At 35.8% G+C, this 18,174-nt stretch overlaps 1 protein-coding gene across 1 annotated transcript in view; it reads right to left on the bottom strand.

The window, feature by feature from the left end:
- Mageb18 (MAGE family member B18) overlaps positions 1-18,174 on the bottom strand; it is a 525,138-nt gene that overhangs the window by 341,035 nt on the left and 165,929 nt on the right. Inside the window, exon 2 of the mRNA XM_085684422.2 lies at positions 17,820-17,906. The gene's annotated coding sequence lies outside the window, so the exon portion shown is untranslated. The remainder of the gene's footprint in view (positions 1-17,819; positions 17,907-18,174) is intronic.

Raw genomic sequence — 18,174 nt, 5'->3', positions numbered from 1 at the left:
GCTCATCTTACATCTCAGAGAGAAAGGATGGAAAAAAGGTGTCAGGCAAACAAGACAAAATAAGCAGGCGTCTCTCTCCTAATACTTGAGAAAACAGACTTCAAACTAGGACTAATCCAAAGGGATAACATTTCATCTCATCAAGGAAACAATTAACTGAGAAGACATTACAATCCTAAATATGTATGTATCAAATTCTGGCACACCCATTTCATAAAATGTGTACTTCAGTGTATCAACACAGAGAATAACCCCAACTCAGTGGTAGTAATTTCAATATGCCACTTTCTCCAATAGACAGCTAATTTGAACAAAATATAAACAGAAAACCAGAATTAAATGACATGAAACACAACATGAATTTAACAGGTATCTAAGGAATACTTCACCCCAACATCAGCGTATATGCATTCTATTTAACAGCCTGTGGAATTTTCTCTAAAATAAATCATATATTGAGAAACAAAATAAATCACAAAAATACAGAAAAATTCATACAACTCCATGTAGGCTGTTTAATCACAATGAAATTTGGCATTAACATCAAAAATAAATTTATGTAATTACTTCTATCTTTCTCTTTTGGACTCTGATAGCTTTGTCTCAAATTCATCCCTTATCTCATTCTCAGAATATTTACATATGCCCTTAAATTTTTATGTTCATTTCCTCTGGAGTTTTCTTCAATCTTTTTCTGTCTTTGGGTGACTATCATGAAATTAATTCAAAACAGTAGTTTGACCTAAATTCAAAAGAATTCATTTTAAGGGCTGGGTATGTAGTTCAGTGACACAGTCCTTGCTTAGCATGTATAAGGTTTGGGGTTTGATACCCAGCAACATACATTCAAAAATGAAAAGGAAGATGAAATTAGTTTCAACAGCAAAATACTGCTAAATTTTTTACCTCTGTTAGTGGTATTATGATGACATAAAATACCAAATATCTAGTGGCTAAATAAGCTCATAAAATAGCAGCAAACACTACATCCATCCCTTTTATGTCTCTGTGAAACTTGACCTTGGCCCTCCTTCCATCCAGAAACAGATTATAGTTACTTTTGGTGTTTCTAGGATACCCCTATGACTTGGTTTGATCATTACAATGCAGAATAAAATGATGCTGTGAATCTCAAGACTACCTCGAGGTCTCTTCTCTCTCTCTTAGAACCCTGAGACCATCTTACTGTGAAGAAGCCAGATGTAGCTTATTGAAGGGTAAAATCTTGTGAAGAAAAGTCAAGATGCTTCTTTGTACAGCAAGCAGCAAAAATGCCAGGCATTTGGGTGAAGTCCTTTCCTTCCCTCAGCCTCAGATGAAATGGTATATGGCTGAAAATGCTAGAGTAAACCCGGATAACATCATTGGAATAGAGATGTGCCACACAGCTCAGCCAACACCAAAAGCACAGAATCTAGGCTAAGATGCATTCAAGGTTAAGATGCATTATTATGCAACAGCCAATAATAAAACAGTTGCGACATGAGGTGTTTCCAGGTGAAATGACTCAAGGGATGAAATTTAAAGAAGCTGAAGAATAGGAGGGAATATATAAAAAATGACAAACTAATCGAATCTTATTAAGCCATGGACTGGATTTTATTACATTATTCTCTCTACTTTTGAACAGGTTTTTAAAATTCCACAACAAATATAATTTTCTAATAACTATGCTTTAAAATTATTGTTATTTACCTATATATCTACAATAAAATAATAATAAAACCAAACAAGAACAAAACAAAGCAAGTGTTATCTTATGCAACTAGAGAAAATGAAAATAATAAAAAATGTTAAGTACCTAATAGATTCAATTAAAACCTTTCTCATGTTTAGTTCTATTTCTACCAGCCTTTATAAATTGATACTTGCTCTATGTATAGAGCCAGTAAAATTTATATATATATTATAGAAACTTACATTTTTTTCGCCAAGTCTAATTTTGTAATAATTTAGCTATGCTAACATGTAAGAGAAAACACAATATTTTATAACTCTGATCCTCCATTATGTTAAACTTAGTCTCTTAAGAAGAAGACAAAGAAGAACCAGAGGGAACCTTCATCCGACGATGGATGGAGATAGAGACGGAGACCACCATTGGAGCACTAGACTGAGCCCCCAAGGTACAAATGAAGAGCAGAAGGAAGAAGAACTTCATGAAAAAGGAAGTCAGGACAGCGAAGGGTGTGTTCACCCACTGATACAGGGGGACTGAGAGCGCACCAAGGCCAGCTGGACTGGGACTGAAGGAGCATGTGATCAAACCGGATTCTCTGAATGTGACTGAAATGGGGGCTGACTGAGAAGCCATTGACAATGGCACTGGGTCTTGATTCCTTTGCATGGACTGGCTTTTCGGGATCCTGGTCTGTTTGGATGCTCACCTTCCTGGACCTGGAGGGAGGGGGGAGGAACTTGGGTTTCCCACAGGGCAGGAAACCCTGACTGTTCTTGGGAATGGGGAGGGAGGAGGAGAGGGAGTGGGGGGAGCGGGAGCGGGAGGGTATTGGGAGGAGGGGAGGAAGTGGAAATTTTTTAAATAAATAAATAAGGAAAAAATGGAAAATTAAAAAAAAAAGAAGAAGAAGAAGGCAAAGAGTCAGCGATGGTGGCACATGTCTTTAATCCCAGCACTTGGGGTAGAGGCAGGCGGATCTTTGTAAGTTTGAAGCCAGCCTGGTCTGCAGTGTGAGTTCCAGGACAACCAGGGCTACATAGAGAAGAAGAGGAGGAGTTAGAGGAAGATGAGGAGAATCAAGGGATTCTCCTCATAATAATGTCCACTTAATGGGCATGGTAGTACTAATAATCCAAGCATCAGTGAGGCTGTGAGGCAGGAGTAATGTTGGCTTGATGCTGTCCTTAGTTACACTGAGAGACTGTCTCAAAGAAGAAGGGTTAGAAAGACAAAGAATTTACATAAGTAATCACACATGACATATGTCTATTAAGTTTCATAAACCCATGTGTTTATTAATAGAGCCAATGGCATCTGATTATGAATACTACTTATAGCTTAACATAATCATTGGGAGAGATAGCAATGACAGAAAGCTGCTTATTACCTGTGGAGTCTGAAGTTGGAAGATTATAACGGAAACATCTAGTAGTAGAGACAACAGTAAATAGTTAAGTTCATTTTTATTTCTAAATGGCTGTAGGACAGACTAGAAATTCATGGTGAGAAAGAACTTGACAGAAATATAGGGGGTTTTATGCCACAGAGTTGGTTAATGAATAATTTTCTAGTTAATATTGGAAATTTATTACAACACTAGCCACAATAGCTAGGTTATGTAATCAACCTAACTTATGTGCTCATTAACAGAGGAATAGATAAAGAAAATTGTGTGTATACATATACAATGTCATATAATAAATAATATGGTATATTATACAATCATATATCAATTTGCTATAGTATATGCTATATATTATGTGTGTGATATATACTTATATATGCGGCCAAAAAGAAGAGTGACATTTTATCATTTACAGGGAAATGGATACATCTGGAGATCACCACATTGAGTAAAATAATCAGGGTCAGAAAGACAAATATCACGTATGTTCTCCCACATGTGGATTCTGGATTTTATGTTGATATATATGTGTGTGTGTGTGTGTGTGTGTGTGTGTGTGTGTGTATGAGACATGAAAACAGAAAGGAACCTGGGAAAAGTAAAGGTATTAAAAGGCACAGGAAAGGTGGAAAGAAGATAAAAGGGATAAATGAGGTGAATATGGTCAAAGTATTTAGTGTATTTTGAAAGATACTACCTTTCTGAAGACTATCAATACATACTGTATACAAATGAATATACACTAATAAAAACAAAAACTTTGAACTTTAGTTTTTAATGATAATAAGTGTAACATTTAATGTGGAAATTACTTCAGGAGTTCGATGATTTGCATTTGAAAGGCAAGAAAACTAAGGCTCATTGAAAGGAAAATAAACTCAGATATTTTTTTCATCCACTCTCATTATTCCTAGTAAACTGCACAATTTTTGTGCTTAACTCAAAGAAATTAACATGAAAGCAGGATATTTCGGTTAAAAAACAATCGTATTAGTAATTCAATATATTTATGTGGAAGTATTTTTTACCTAATACTAAGAGTGTAGAACCTATCTCATTTTTATAGGATAAGAAACCAGAAAATGCTGTTATGATGTGAGGAAAGTATGTCTTGCCTGTGGTCTTGTGCTGTATTTTTGAAATTAAAATGCTTTTATGAACACAAAGGGGTCCTTTAACTCACTAAATTTTTGGAAGTTTTCATGTGTTTATTTTTTCATGGAAAAGAATCAACTTTGATTAAATTACCATAGAAAAAAGTGGTGTGAGATTCAAAATAAATGAAGAATTACTGATTCAAATACAACTCTGTACTCAGTAGCAGCTAGTGTCAGAAACATTAGATATAATTTTCTCATCTAGGCTTTTTAAAGGACCAATTTCTCAAAAGCAACTTAGCAACAATTGTTGTATAGAGGAGCAGCTGCATAAAGAACCTCCTACACCAAACAATTTATAAGTTACTATGTTGCTAATACAGAAAGACTGCACAAATACAAAGAAGTAAGAAAATACGGTTTATTAAGAAGTATATTACAAGCTTATGCTTAATAACATCAAAATAATGACAATCATTTAAATATGAATTGGATTTCATGAAATAATCACAGCTAACAGTTAAGAAATTAAAGATACCTTCTCCGCATAAGGAAATAAAGAAAGGAATAATGAAAGTGAACTACCTTTAGAAATGTGAAGTGTGCCATTTTCATAAGTTCAAACACAGGGTTCACTTATTTTCCTTCAGGTGCTATATTATTTACTTTTCTATTGCTGTGATAGAACAACATGACCATGGCACCTGTAAAAGAAAGCCCTGAATTCATCTTATGGTTCCAGAGGTTTAAATTCTATGATATCAAAGCAATGGCACGGTAGCAGGAACAGCTGAGAGCTCAAGTCTCAACTACAAGGAGGAGGCAGAGAGCGCAATGGGATTGGCATGAGTCTTTTGAAATCTCGAAGACCCCTCACAGTTACACACCTCCACTGACAAGGCCACACTTCCTAATCCATCCCAAGCAGAAAAAAAAAACACCTAGGGACCAAGTATTCAGAGCTCTGGGACCCATTCTAATTGAAACCACCAGAGATACCCACAAACATTTTAATGTAAGGAACATTTTTTTTAAAAAATTAAATTCCACTGTGTATAACTATAAGTATACGCCATGATGCTATGAGACAATATAAGGTAAAACAGATACCGACTTTATCTGTGGCAGGGACAGCTAAAATATGCTCATTTAGAAGCAATCCCTGAAGCAGTAAAATTTCATGAACTCATGAGGTGTCTTCTAGCATTCATTTTGTCATTTTGTCCCCAACAACCCTATCCTTGGCAACCATTATTTTAAAATCTGCCTTTATTCATTTGAAGCTATTAGACTGGTAGCAAATGTTGGCAATAAATAGAAAATGAAACCTCAGTATATTGATAGTCAGAATGCAGATTGGTGCAGTCACTGCAGGGAACATTATAGAAGTTCCTAAATAAATTGAAAATCAGAACTACCAGATGACCTACCAATCAGTGTTCTGGGTATATAACCCAAAGAAATTAAGCTACTGCCTTGTAAATCCTTCTGCATTCCAATGTCCATTGTAGTACTATTCACAGTAGCCAAGATATGAAAACCACCTACATGTCTATCAAGGGACAAACAGAATAATGTACAGAGTGGGACACTATTCAGGCACAACAAGACTGAATTATGCAACTGGGACATTTTTGAAAAACAAAACAAGTCATAAACCAGGATATGCCAACAACTCAATGTTGTTCAATATATTTAAAATATTTAACTGGAGTTTTTGTTATTGCTGGTCTAGTTTTCCTTATTTCATCTGCCTTCCAATCATATATAAACCAATTTAATATCATGCATAGACATATGTATGTACAATGGCATGTACAATTTATGAAATACCATATCCATTGAGGTTGACTTTTTTCAAAAGTACTTATCTGCTACTGCTACTTTCTCATTAATTAAATGATTCAAGCAATAAAACACAGTCATCCAAAAGATGAAGCTTGTTATGGAATCTGACATTACAGCGAGCTAAACTTTTTTCCAACATCTCTGTGGCAGAAGCACACACATAGTCATACTGTGTTTTAAACTAATACCACTTCTAAGCTATGAATCTTCAAGACCTTGATATGATATGTTTTTAAGACAAAGAAATACATTTTTAAAACAATATCACATTTGACTATTTTTTGCCAACAGTTGCAACCAGCCTGAAGAACAGTAATTTTATTCCAATTAAACTTTATCTTTTGTCTCTTAATTTTAATAAGGTCTTAGAACCTAAACTTTCATTATGTATTTTCTCTCTCCCAATGAAATCCTTTAGAAAGCTTATTCTTGCTGATGTAAAGTAGCCTCTTCTTTGTGAATTCAATGAGTAGACATTTAAAAAATTTTCAATAGATAATTTACTAGTCTAAATGTAAACATTTACTGTGAAAGCTATGGCGTTCTGGGCTGGTCTATGCATTTGATTAGTATTTATATCTATATGTATTTAATACTATCTAAAATACCTATCTAAAATGCCTGAAAATGAAAAAAATTGTCAGATAGGGATATGGAGAGACAGGAATAATAAAATTCAGAAGTTGTGGTTGGAAATGTATCAGCGAAAACTCAGTTAGAAATAATGTGTGCATTCATACACACACACACACACACACACACACACACACACACACACATGACAGGGTCTCACTGTATATCCCTGCCTGGCCTGGAACTTCTTTTAGACCAGGCTAGCCTTGAATTCACAGAAATCTATCTTTCCCTGTCTTCCAATTCTTGTAATTAAAGATGTGTACCATCATACCCAGAATGATGTATGTTTTTAAAAGGAAAATTATGTTAGCCAAAAATTACTTATGTATGTGATGTTTAATTTCAGTTGTCAACTTGGTAAGATGTTGAATCACTTGGAAGATGGACCTTTGTGCATGACATGAGCTACCATTTTGACTGAGCTAGTTGGGGATGGGGGGAATCTTATACTAAATAAAAAGAAAAAATTGAGATGAGAACAAGCATTTGATGTTCTCTGCTTCTTGAGTATGGGTATAAGTCAGCATCTGCCTTGAGCTCCTGTTACCATGACTTCCCTGCAGTGGTGACCTTACCCTTGAACTGTGAAATAAAATGAACCACTTTTTCTTTACATTTCTTTTGTCAGGGTATTTTATCATAGCAACAGGGAAAGTAATAAAGACAATATCCTGAATGATTTCTTTAAAGATCAACTTATACACAATTATTCATCTTTTTTAGTTGGTTCCTTATTTACAGAACCTGAAATTCAACCAAACATAGATAGAAAATATCCAATAATAGATCAGCAGAGATGGCTCATTGGGTAAGAGCAAAGTACTTAGTGTTCTTACCTAGGACTGGGGTTTGGTTCTCGGTGCCCGTATTTCAGCTCACAACCATCTGTTACTCTAGTTCCATGGGCTCTGAAACCCTCTTCTGACCGCCACAAGTACCAGGTATATACATGATACACATACAAACATACAGGCAAACACTCACGCATGTAAAATAAAAATAAATCTTAAAAAATAAAATATTCAAGAAAATCAACTATACTTAATATGTACAGAACTTTTAGATTTATAGTCCTTAAATAATATAGACTAACAATTTTACATGATAGCCATATTCTTATCTTTGTTTTGAGTCATTTAGAGAATAATTAATGTAAATGGGAGGATTATATAGGCTATATGAACATAATATGCTATTTTATATAGAGGACTTCACCACGTGAAGATTGCCGTAGTTAGTAGAATCTTGGAAACAAAATCATGTGTATGCCAAAAGATTATATATTCAAATTTTCAAATTTTTCAGTGTCAACAAATAGAGTTTTATAGGAATACAGCCATACTCATTCATTTATAACTTGAATAGTATGGACAGCATGCAAATCAATATACATACATCTATATACATATATGTAGTCATACTTCAGTATCTGTAGGATTTTTCCATTGTATATGTTAACAATTTATAGAAACCTAAAGAGTTTAGAACCAAAATGAGGTTTTGGTACTCTAAATTGATTCAAAAAGGACCTTCCTAAAATTACATGAGAACAGGAATTCTAAGGACAAGAAAAACATTTAAGTTGTTGTCTATGTGAGATGGTTAATAATTACTTACAAAAGAGATTTTTTAAAAATCAAAAAGAGATATCAGTGCTATAGAACATGGCATGTAAATTCTAAGAGGAGACCCCCCACACACACACAGAGGGGGGTTGGCTTTCACTTGCCTCCAGATAAAATATAGTTTTAGGGAAAAGTAAGAAACAGAGGGAATGGATGGGAGAAGAAGAGAGAAAAGGAAGATAGGAAAGAAAGAGAGGGGAGAGAGAGAGAGAACACATGTGAGTCTGATCTCCATAAATAATTTACTGCTAGCTTATAACCAATAGAGCAGCACAGTCTGAATGCCAAAGAGGGTCTTTCAATGTCATAAAGCCATTCAATAGTACACTTACTGCAGCAAGTCTCACTGTGAGCTTTGATGTGCTGAGAAAGAAACTGCTAAGTTTAGGTCATCAGGTAGCAGAAAACAATTTCCCTCATATGGAGAAGGAGATTTACTACTGTGCATTTGATACAGGTAAATTGAAATTTAAAAACAGAGTTGCATAATATGAACTAGCTGGGAGAATGAATAATGGATTCTTCTTCTGATGGGTAGAGCTAAAATAAAATGTGTGATACCCCTGAAAATACAAGGGTTTTCAATATGGGTATCGTGAACATTAAAACCAAATAACTGTTGTTAGAGTCTGCCCTATGCAATGAAGAATGTTTAAAGGCTACTACTCACTAAGACCTAGTAAGAATCCCTACCCTGGCATACCAGTTATGTCAATTAAAATGTCCCAGATATATTCCTCAAAGAAGAAAAATCATGTCTGACTGACAACTGTTGGCCTAATGGAAATCATCTAAGTATGTTGATATTACAACCCTCAAGAAGCTAAGGCAAGAGGATTGTAAGGTCAAGGCTATCCCAGGTAATGTAGAAAGTTCCAGAACAGCTTATATTACATGGTGAGACTTCACCTTAAAAAAAAGAATAAAATTAAAATAAAGTCAGACTTCATGAAAACATTATAAATTCAAATGTTGATGTCATTTACACTTCTAATTTGATGTTGATACAATTTACTCTCTTTCCTAGATCCAAACATGAATCCCAAGGAATGTCATTTTGTTATTTCTTGCAACTTTTGCTACCAAACCCCTTACCAAGAAAATCTAGCAAAGTAATCCTGGATTCTATTTCTGATTATATAGCGATACAGAAAATAAGGCATAAATGTAGCAGGATAACCAAAATAATTACAGACAAAATGTCTAAACTCTTGTGATTTCTTTTCCTTTTAGTATCTTGACAAACATTGTATGTAAAGTAGTGTTCTAGAATGAAAAGAAAGAAAAAAAACTAGTAAAGTCCAACTCTTTATTAATATTGAATGAAGGCGACTATTCAAATCACAAAGCCCTGCTGAGAATAATATATACTCACAATCATAAACAATGCATAAATGAGGCAGATTGGGAGGAACAAAATTTGAAATTCTGATTAAAATGTGCTAGGAGCAAGCAAAATGCCACAAGAAAGTAATTGAACACAAATGCCTTTATTTTATCACATCTCCCAAAATGCGTTTGATGAAAGAACTGTTATTTTAAAGTGTTATTCTATAGATCTTTATTCATTCTCTGGTTTGTAAGGTTATATATGAATGTCTATTAATACAATATGATTCTTAAATTTTTACATAAACTTCACTACAACCTTTTTCTCACCAAGGCCAGACCTGCAAGACAAATGAATGACAGAACTAATGGACCTAACAAGATACTATCTTGTATTGCTTCATAAAGTTTTCAACTAATAAGTCATTAATGTCTGAATATAAATTTATTGACCTATATTGAGATTCACAGCAGGTTGATTATATTGACTGAATTCAAATGAGTCCGTTGGATCATGTTGGTCAATAAATGTTGATCCAAATTATAAAGATCAGCAGGATTGAGTGTAATGAAGCTTGCAATAAGCTATACACTATGTCTTTTGTTAAGGAGCATTGCCACTATGAATAAAAATAAAGCTTTAGGTAATAGCATATTACTGTTGACATTCACTTGCAAAGAAAACTATTGAGTGAATGCATAGATACAATCAAGGATATGCTGATATAGCAATTAGCAACAATAATATTAGCTTGTTTCAGAATTTTTTTAACTATCAAAATGAAATTGTATTGTATAGGTCCTGTGAACATCAACATCTAATCTATTTGGCAGGCACGAGCAATGGTGAGGTTAATTCAAACTCAATATGAAAAAAGACCTCTTAATTCATAGAGGTGAATAATTGTCTTACTATTTAAACTTCACAATGAATGAGACAGTTAACAAGTAATGAAAACATAAATTATGATCATGAGAAATAATTATTAACATCATGGTTTGGCTTTTTTAATATAGGACATTATTCCCATTTAATACATGGTAAAACTAAGGCCCAGAAAGGTAATTCCACCTTGTAAGTTAATGGTAGAGATGGAATTCAAACACACACAAGTCTGGATTCAGAATAGAGTTCCAGTGAAGTACACTATACTAAGGTTTCTGAGAAAAAAATAGATATCTCAAGACGTGAAAGATGTTTTCAGTAGAGGGAAGAGACAACACAAAAGCTAAGATAGAAGAAATACAATATATTGGAGTAGTGGGAAGGAAGCCCTGGTGGCAAGAGGTTAGAGAATATGGGGAAGAATGAGATTAGAAATAACAGACATATATCACATAATTGCATATGTCTAGTTTTTATTCTCTTTTATTCTTTTCATTCCTGTTTTCAATTTTGCTTGAAAGTACCTGGGATTTGATTTCCTGATTATAAACATTTTCTCTTTGCTTACATGGAATTGTTTCATAATAATTAGGAAGAAAAATATTACAGCTTACCCAAATCTTATTCTTCCTTTTCTGGGGAAAAGACTAAGGAATTTGACCAAAGCACTTCATACTTCAGTACTATTTGTTAACAGACTGTGAATGCTTTTCACTGAACATGCCTGGTTTTTCTTGGGAGCTTTGGGGAATCCAAGTAGGTACTTATGAATTCTAGGGTGTGGCCTATAGCATAATACAATAGGCAAACTGAGGTTCTTTAGAGAATGGGGAGACTTTATAATAAAACCAGTGCCTTTTGTTTAATTGATGAGCATCACTTTTGAATAGGTAAAAGCTTTAATAAATGATACACAGCTTTCAGTCTTTGAAACTGAAAGTTAATTTGTCAACAAGGAATGATTACAAAATTTTAGTATGCCATCAAAAGTCATCGAAATAGAAACTATGCAGACTTCATAGACAAAATTGGGAACATAGGGGTGGGAGGAGGAGGGAGGGTGGAAGGGAAAGAGGAGGAGAGAAGGGGAGGGGAGAGGAGAACTTGAGGGAATGGGATAATCAAGATGGAGGATGGAAGGAGATGAAAGAAAGGAAAGAGATAGCTTGATTGAGGGAGCTGTTATGGGGTTAGCAAGAAAACTAGCTCTAGAGAAATGCCCAGGATTCCACAAGGATGACCTAAGTTATAGAGGAGAGGGTTCCCGAACTGGTCTTTCCCTGAGGTCAGACTGATGAATATCTTAAATGTCACCTAGAACCTGCATCCAGCAACTGAGACCCACATCAGAGCATTGGACTGAGCTCCCAAAGTCCAGTTGAGTGGAAGGAATTAGAATATGAGCAAAAAGGTCAAAACTATGAAGGGTTCATCCACTGAAACAGTTTATCTGAGCTAATGGGAGCTCACCAACTCCAGCTGGACTGGGAAGGAACAAGCATAGGACCGAACTAGTTCCTCTGAATGTGGTTGACAGCCACATGGTTGGGACAGACTGAGGGGACACTGGCAGTGGCTCCAGGATTTATTCCTACTGCTTGTTCTGTCTTTTTAGAACCTATTGTCTTTGCTTGGATACCTTGCTCAGCCTAGATATAGTAGGGAGGGTCTTGGATCTTCCCCAAAGCAATGTGAGGAGTGGATGGGAGGTGGGGTGGGGGGGCAACTGGAGGGAATTGGATGAGGGGGAGGGAATGAGAACTTTGATTGGTATGTATAATGAAAAGAGATCGTTTAGGGGGACGGAGGGGAAGGAGGGGGGGAGTGGGGGGAGTGGGAAGGTGTTGGGAGGGGGGCGGAAATGGAAACTTTTATAATTTAATAAAATTTACTAAAAAAAAAAAAAGAAAAAAAATAAAAACAAAAATAACCTTTAATGCCAGCACATGGGAGTTAGGGGCCAGAAAACTGCAAACTTGAAGCTAGCACATGTCACATAGCAAATTCAAGGCTAGCCTACCTCAAAACAAAGAAACAAAAAAAAGGAAAACAATGGACACTTTAAAGACCTTTTAAAACCTAGTTCATTAACACAGGATTTTACATATGTGTTATTTATGTGTTACAAGGGCAAATAATTCTCATGGCATGTCAGCTCTATCCAATTAGAGAAAAGGAGTTAAAACTTCGTAACTCACTTCATGAATCAGCCCCATACCTGGTTCCCAAGCTTTGCAAAAGTACCACACATGAAAATACATGCTTTTACATACAATTTATCCCAATAAATTAATACATATTCCTGCAATGCACTCCAATAAATTAATTAACTGATTAATTAACTGACTCAGTAAAAATTACTGCAAATAGTTACTGAGTCAGATCTAAATAAGCTCCATATTAAAGCAAGCATTGACTTTAGAAGATGCTCCAAAATAATTCTAGGAGTTCGAGAATTGTGCAGTATGATCATCCAGAAGAAACTATCCATATTTGTGCATAAATACCATGTCAATGTTAAGTATAAGTACCTATTCTTGATAGAAACAACACTAACAAAAAGAGTTTTGATAAATTTGGAACTTTTTTCAAAATTACAATTATTTGCAGAATTGTCTACAGAGAAACTATATAATAAAAATAAACTTGAAGCACTGGAGAGATGATGGTGTAAAGCATTTGCTGCTCTTTTAGAAGACACAGGTTCAATTCCCAGCACCCACATTGTGGCTAGCAACTATACATAACTCTAGATGATGCCTTCTTCTGGCCTTCGTAGGCACCACCATGTATGTGGTACACATATATACAAGCAGACAAAGCATCCAAACATGTAAAATAAAAATACGTAAATCTATTTTTTTTAGACAGAGTCTTTCTATGTGGCACTGACTGTCCTGGAACTCCCTATGTAGACCAGGGTAGCCTTGAACTCACAGAGATACCATCTGCCTCTGGCTTCCCAATTCTAGGAATAAAGTTATGTACAATCATGCTCAGCTAAATAAATCTTTTTAAAGAGAGTTATTCTCTAACGTCTACATGTTGAAGTGAGGTACATGCATTTGTGCACATGCATATACATTAAATTTTATGAAATAAAAAATGAAGTTGAGTACGCTATCATTTTATTATACATTCATAAAAAGTACTACTTTTCATGTAGGCCAACACAGCAAGCAGCTACAAAATATAATGGACAAAGTATCAATTTACCATAGCAAAGAGCAAGTGTGTGTACACATATGCATGTGTGTGTTTGTGCATATGTATGGAAAACAGTATATGGTTAACAGGTAAACTATTCAACCCATATATATGAATTTTTGTATCATACTCACAAGTAATAAAAACCTTCTAAATGTGCACATTATCTGCTTCTCATCCTTGTGCAATGCTAAGCCATTCTCCCCATTACCTATATACACTGAACATTTCATTTTAATTCCAGACCCACATGAAATCCATGAAATCCATGGTCATATGTATCCCATTGTACTTACTTTTATTTCTGGTAACCAAAATATTCCACATAGCATTAAGTCTACTTGTATAACCTATGTAGGATGGATTTTTTTTTTAGCATTAAGTGATGTGTGTCTATCCCGTACTTCCTCCAAACAAAAATGCACCATCGTGGTTTGAGACCACTATTACCTGAAAGTGATTTTGTCATCACAGAACTAGTCATTGAATCTATGCAAAGAATAAGAAAATTGACAGTCAAGGTTTTGATAACTTAGAAGAGAAGGGAGGTGGTCCACAGGGCTGCCCTTATTTCCTAAGTCACTATTTCTTAAAGTATGACTAGTCTTGCAACTGCTCCCTTCCACTGCTGCACACCCGGGGAAAAGGCAGACATTTATTAAGGCAGCACTAATGAGACCCACAGGGATGATGGGAACAGAGACACCTTGTCTGGTTCCAAGGAGAAATGTAGTACAAACCACCTTGGTAGACACTGCTTTAGTTTGCTGTCTGTTGTTGTGATAAACACTATGACTGAAAGCAACTTGCGAAGGAAAGGGTTTAGTTCAGGTTTTGCTTCCACATAACAGTTCATCACTGAAGAAAGCTGGGGCATGAACTCACCTCAAGAACCTGGAGGCAGAAAAATAATGTGAGACCACAAAGGAATGCTACTTCCTGGCTAGCTCCTCTGGCTCATGTTCACATAGCTTTCTTATACATCCTAGGACCATATGTCCAGGGATGGTGCTACGTGTGGTGGGCTTGGCCCACTTGCATCAATTATCAAAGAAAAAAGGCAGTCTCTCACAGACATGGCCATAGGCTAATATGATCTGGGAAATTACCCAATTTGGACATATTGAGATACCCTGTTCTGTGTCAAGTTGACAGTTGAAGCTAATTAGGGCATATACCAATGTAGGCCCCATGATTGCTGACAACTAGTACCAACCTACACCTCTTTTCATGCCCAAGTCACCCCCAATCATGACAAAAATACACCAAAACTATAATGCTATAAAAAGTGCATGGAATTTAATTGCTATATTGAGAAAAGAAGATGTAGGCTATTCTTAATTAAATACATTTAAATCTTAAGTAACTACTTGTACAGAACTTGCTATATTTTTATTTCCTATCACTGGAATGATAGGGTGTCTTAAAAGTGAAAAGGAAAACACTAACAGAAAAATATAGTCAATGTTTTGTCCACAGAAAGACAGTACATGAAAATATTTCTTTCGCACCATAAACTCCAAAGGCAAATCTCAATCAGTGCCGGAGAGAACAAATGTGATGGCTCAAACTTGCCTGCAAGGAGTGCATTTTGGCTTAGATTTATGAAATATCCCATTGAATTCTCCACACAGAATAGCAGGAGAAAACACTGTATTGTCTGTCTTATGGAGGTGGGAGAGAGTGATGACTTTTTGTGGTCTACCATTGTGTCCAATAAGTGCCGTGCAATTCTGAACCGTGGCATTTCAAAGTAGCTGATCCTGGGTCACCCACACCCATAGATGAAGGAAATATGGAAAGTTAGCAGCAACATTCTCAACTGGAAACTCAGAAGGAATAGTGACAGAAAACGTGTGCTACAGGTGCATGACAATCAGAACATACTGCTGAAGATGTCAGATCATTCTGACAAATTATAAGGCAAATACGAAACTTTCCTTACAGTCTGCTTAATTTTCTTCAATTTTGGTTAGGATACTAAAACTCTGTTATATTATATAAAATTTGGATTCTTTAGTCATCAGTCTAGGTATTCAACCATATATTCCCTTTAATTATTTTCTATATGAATTGACCGATTTTTGTGTAGTGGAATTTCATTTGGTTTTTGAGACAGGGCCTCATGTAGCCCCAGATGGCATCTAACTAGTTATGTGGCTGAAGCTGTTCTTGAAATCCTGTTCCTACTGCCTCTGCCTCCAAAGTGCTGGGGTAACAGGTGTTTACTACCACTCCCAACTGTAATAAAACCATTGTGAATGAACTTTGGAAATGTTTATTTCCAATCAGTCTCAAATGAGTCTATCATAGATCTCTTCCAAAAAATAAGGCATTCTAATGATAACTTCTTAACAAATAGGCAAGAAGCGAACAATTTCACTACATTTGAAACAAGTTTTGAGACAAGGCTAGTGGGATTCAGTTACATGTGAATAGTAATTCTGGCCCATATTCTACTTCTGTGGGCTATGCCTACAGAAGGCAGGTGGTTTATTACAACTTGGAGAGGATTCCTGGAAAGCTAACTATTTCTCTGGGAATTTTAGCTCAGAGATAAAAATTTTGGACAAAAGTTTCTTATTTATTCAACATGCATTGCCAGGTAAATTGGAAGCTTCACAGCTGGCTGAACACAGGAAGTCAAACAGCTGTTAGCCTTGTTACTGTCTCCATGCTGGTTCTATTCCAGCTGAATCTGTCAAGGTCTGGAAAGAACCAGGTTTTCCTATACAACAGGTCCAGACCAGACAGATACAAATTTACATTTGCAATCCTTTAGCCATCCCTGAAGAAAACACCCGATGAAAAGTTTCTAGAAACTACAGAATCATGATGATTCCAAAAGCCTTATGGGCTGATACTCATAAGACGATTCACTGGGCCCCAAATAAGTAAAAGTGTGTGTGTGTGTGTGTGTGTGTGTGTGTGTGTGTGTGTGTGTGTGTGTAACCCAGTCTCTCTTCCTTGAAGAACACTGTTGCATTGGGGAATCTTCCTGTACCCAAAGTGGAAGGAATATATTACAAACATTTAAAGACTCAATTTTAGTAGAATCCAGGGTTATCTTTGCAAAAAAAGTACCAGTCACATGACAGCTTTGCACACACGACAACAGCAGTTTTTAAATCCTTCCTATCAAGGGACAGGTTGGGACAATACTGGCTGGTTCTGAAACACTGTCTATGAATCCAGTTGCCCATGGACTTGTACCTTGCAAGTTGTACATTTAGAGTAGAGCATATTCTATACAATCTACCATCATAAAAGAAATCTCTTCCTTCCAAGCATAATTTTATGAAAAGAAATGATGTTCATTATAGAGCAAATTCTGATATCTTGATCCATTAATCACTCCACAATAAGAATTTTAACTTCTTTGTAGCCCAGTATTGAGTTTTTGCTTTGTTTTGTTTGTTTTTATAGGAAAGGTGTTTCGTTGAAATGTTCAGGTACTGGGTTATGTACACTTGTCATCTTAGAACCTACCTGATAAGACAATTGAAAACATCTAGTAAATGACTGATACAATATGCTGCTCTGCCGTAATGTAACTGGTTTTTCACTTAGGTACGCCATAAAATCTTGAGTTTCAAAGAAGCTTTATCAGTGATCAACAGCCAGGTCTAAACCTGCCATATGCCTAGTTTTGTTATCTGATTCCAAGTAGTTGCTTTGAGAATCAGTATCTCTAGTCAAATTATATTTCATTTGTGCTAAAGATTTTTAAAATCTTTTCATTGATATGACCTCGAATTTCTAGATTGTCTGAAATATTCCTGTGTTGTAATATAAACAACCTAGGGTTACGCTCAGTTCCCCAATAGCTTAGAGACAATACAGAAGATATATTGCAAAAGTCTCTCTCATAGGGAAGGTTAAGTACCTGTACTGTTACAATCAAGGTGATTATCATACTAGAGGCAAAGTACAGGTCAGCCCATAGACTCAGCTTCCCTGCTGGTAGACGCCACCCAAGCTGCATCCATCTCTACATGATCTGCACTTGATCGTCAATTGAGGCACATTCAGACCAATTGCCCCTCAGTATGATTTCTCCTTATGTTTTTATGCTTGCTCCCAAACAATGATAGTATGTACTTACAAGTTGTTTCAGTTGCTTATATCTGCTGGACCAGTTACTTCCATGGGCACCTTTTCACCGCCACAGTAAGAACAAACAGCACAACACCTGGGGAAAAAAAGACTTGAGCTACAACCAATTTCTTATGTACAGAAAATTTATTAGTTTCATAGTGATGCCATATAAATATTACAAATTGGCTAGTTTAAACACCAAAAACTCTACTGTCTCGCTATTCTGAGGGCCAGAAGAAATAGTCATACAGCTATGTAAGCAAAAAATGCCTACAAGCAGCATAGAGAGGTAGAACTAGTGTCTACATAGAACCCTCACCCCTACGTAAGTGTCCTTGGAATGGTAAGGTACTCTGCAGCTT

This window comes from Myodes glareolus, chromosome X (assembly GCF_982192425.1).
Source record: "Myodes glareolus chromosome X, mMyoGla1.1, whole genome shotgun sequence".
NCBI lineage: Eukaryota > Metazoa > Chordata > Mammalia > Rodentia > Cricetidae > Myodes > Myodes glareolus.
This window is presented reverse-complemented; position numbering and strand designations above follow the sequence as displayed.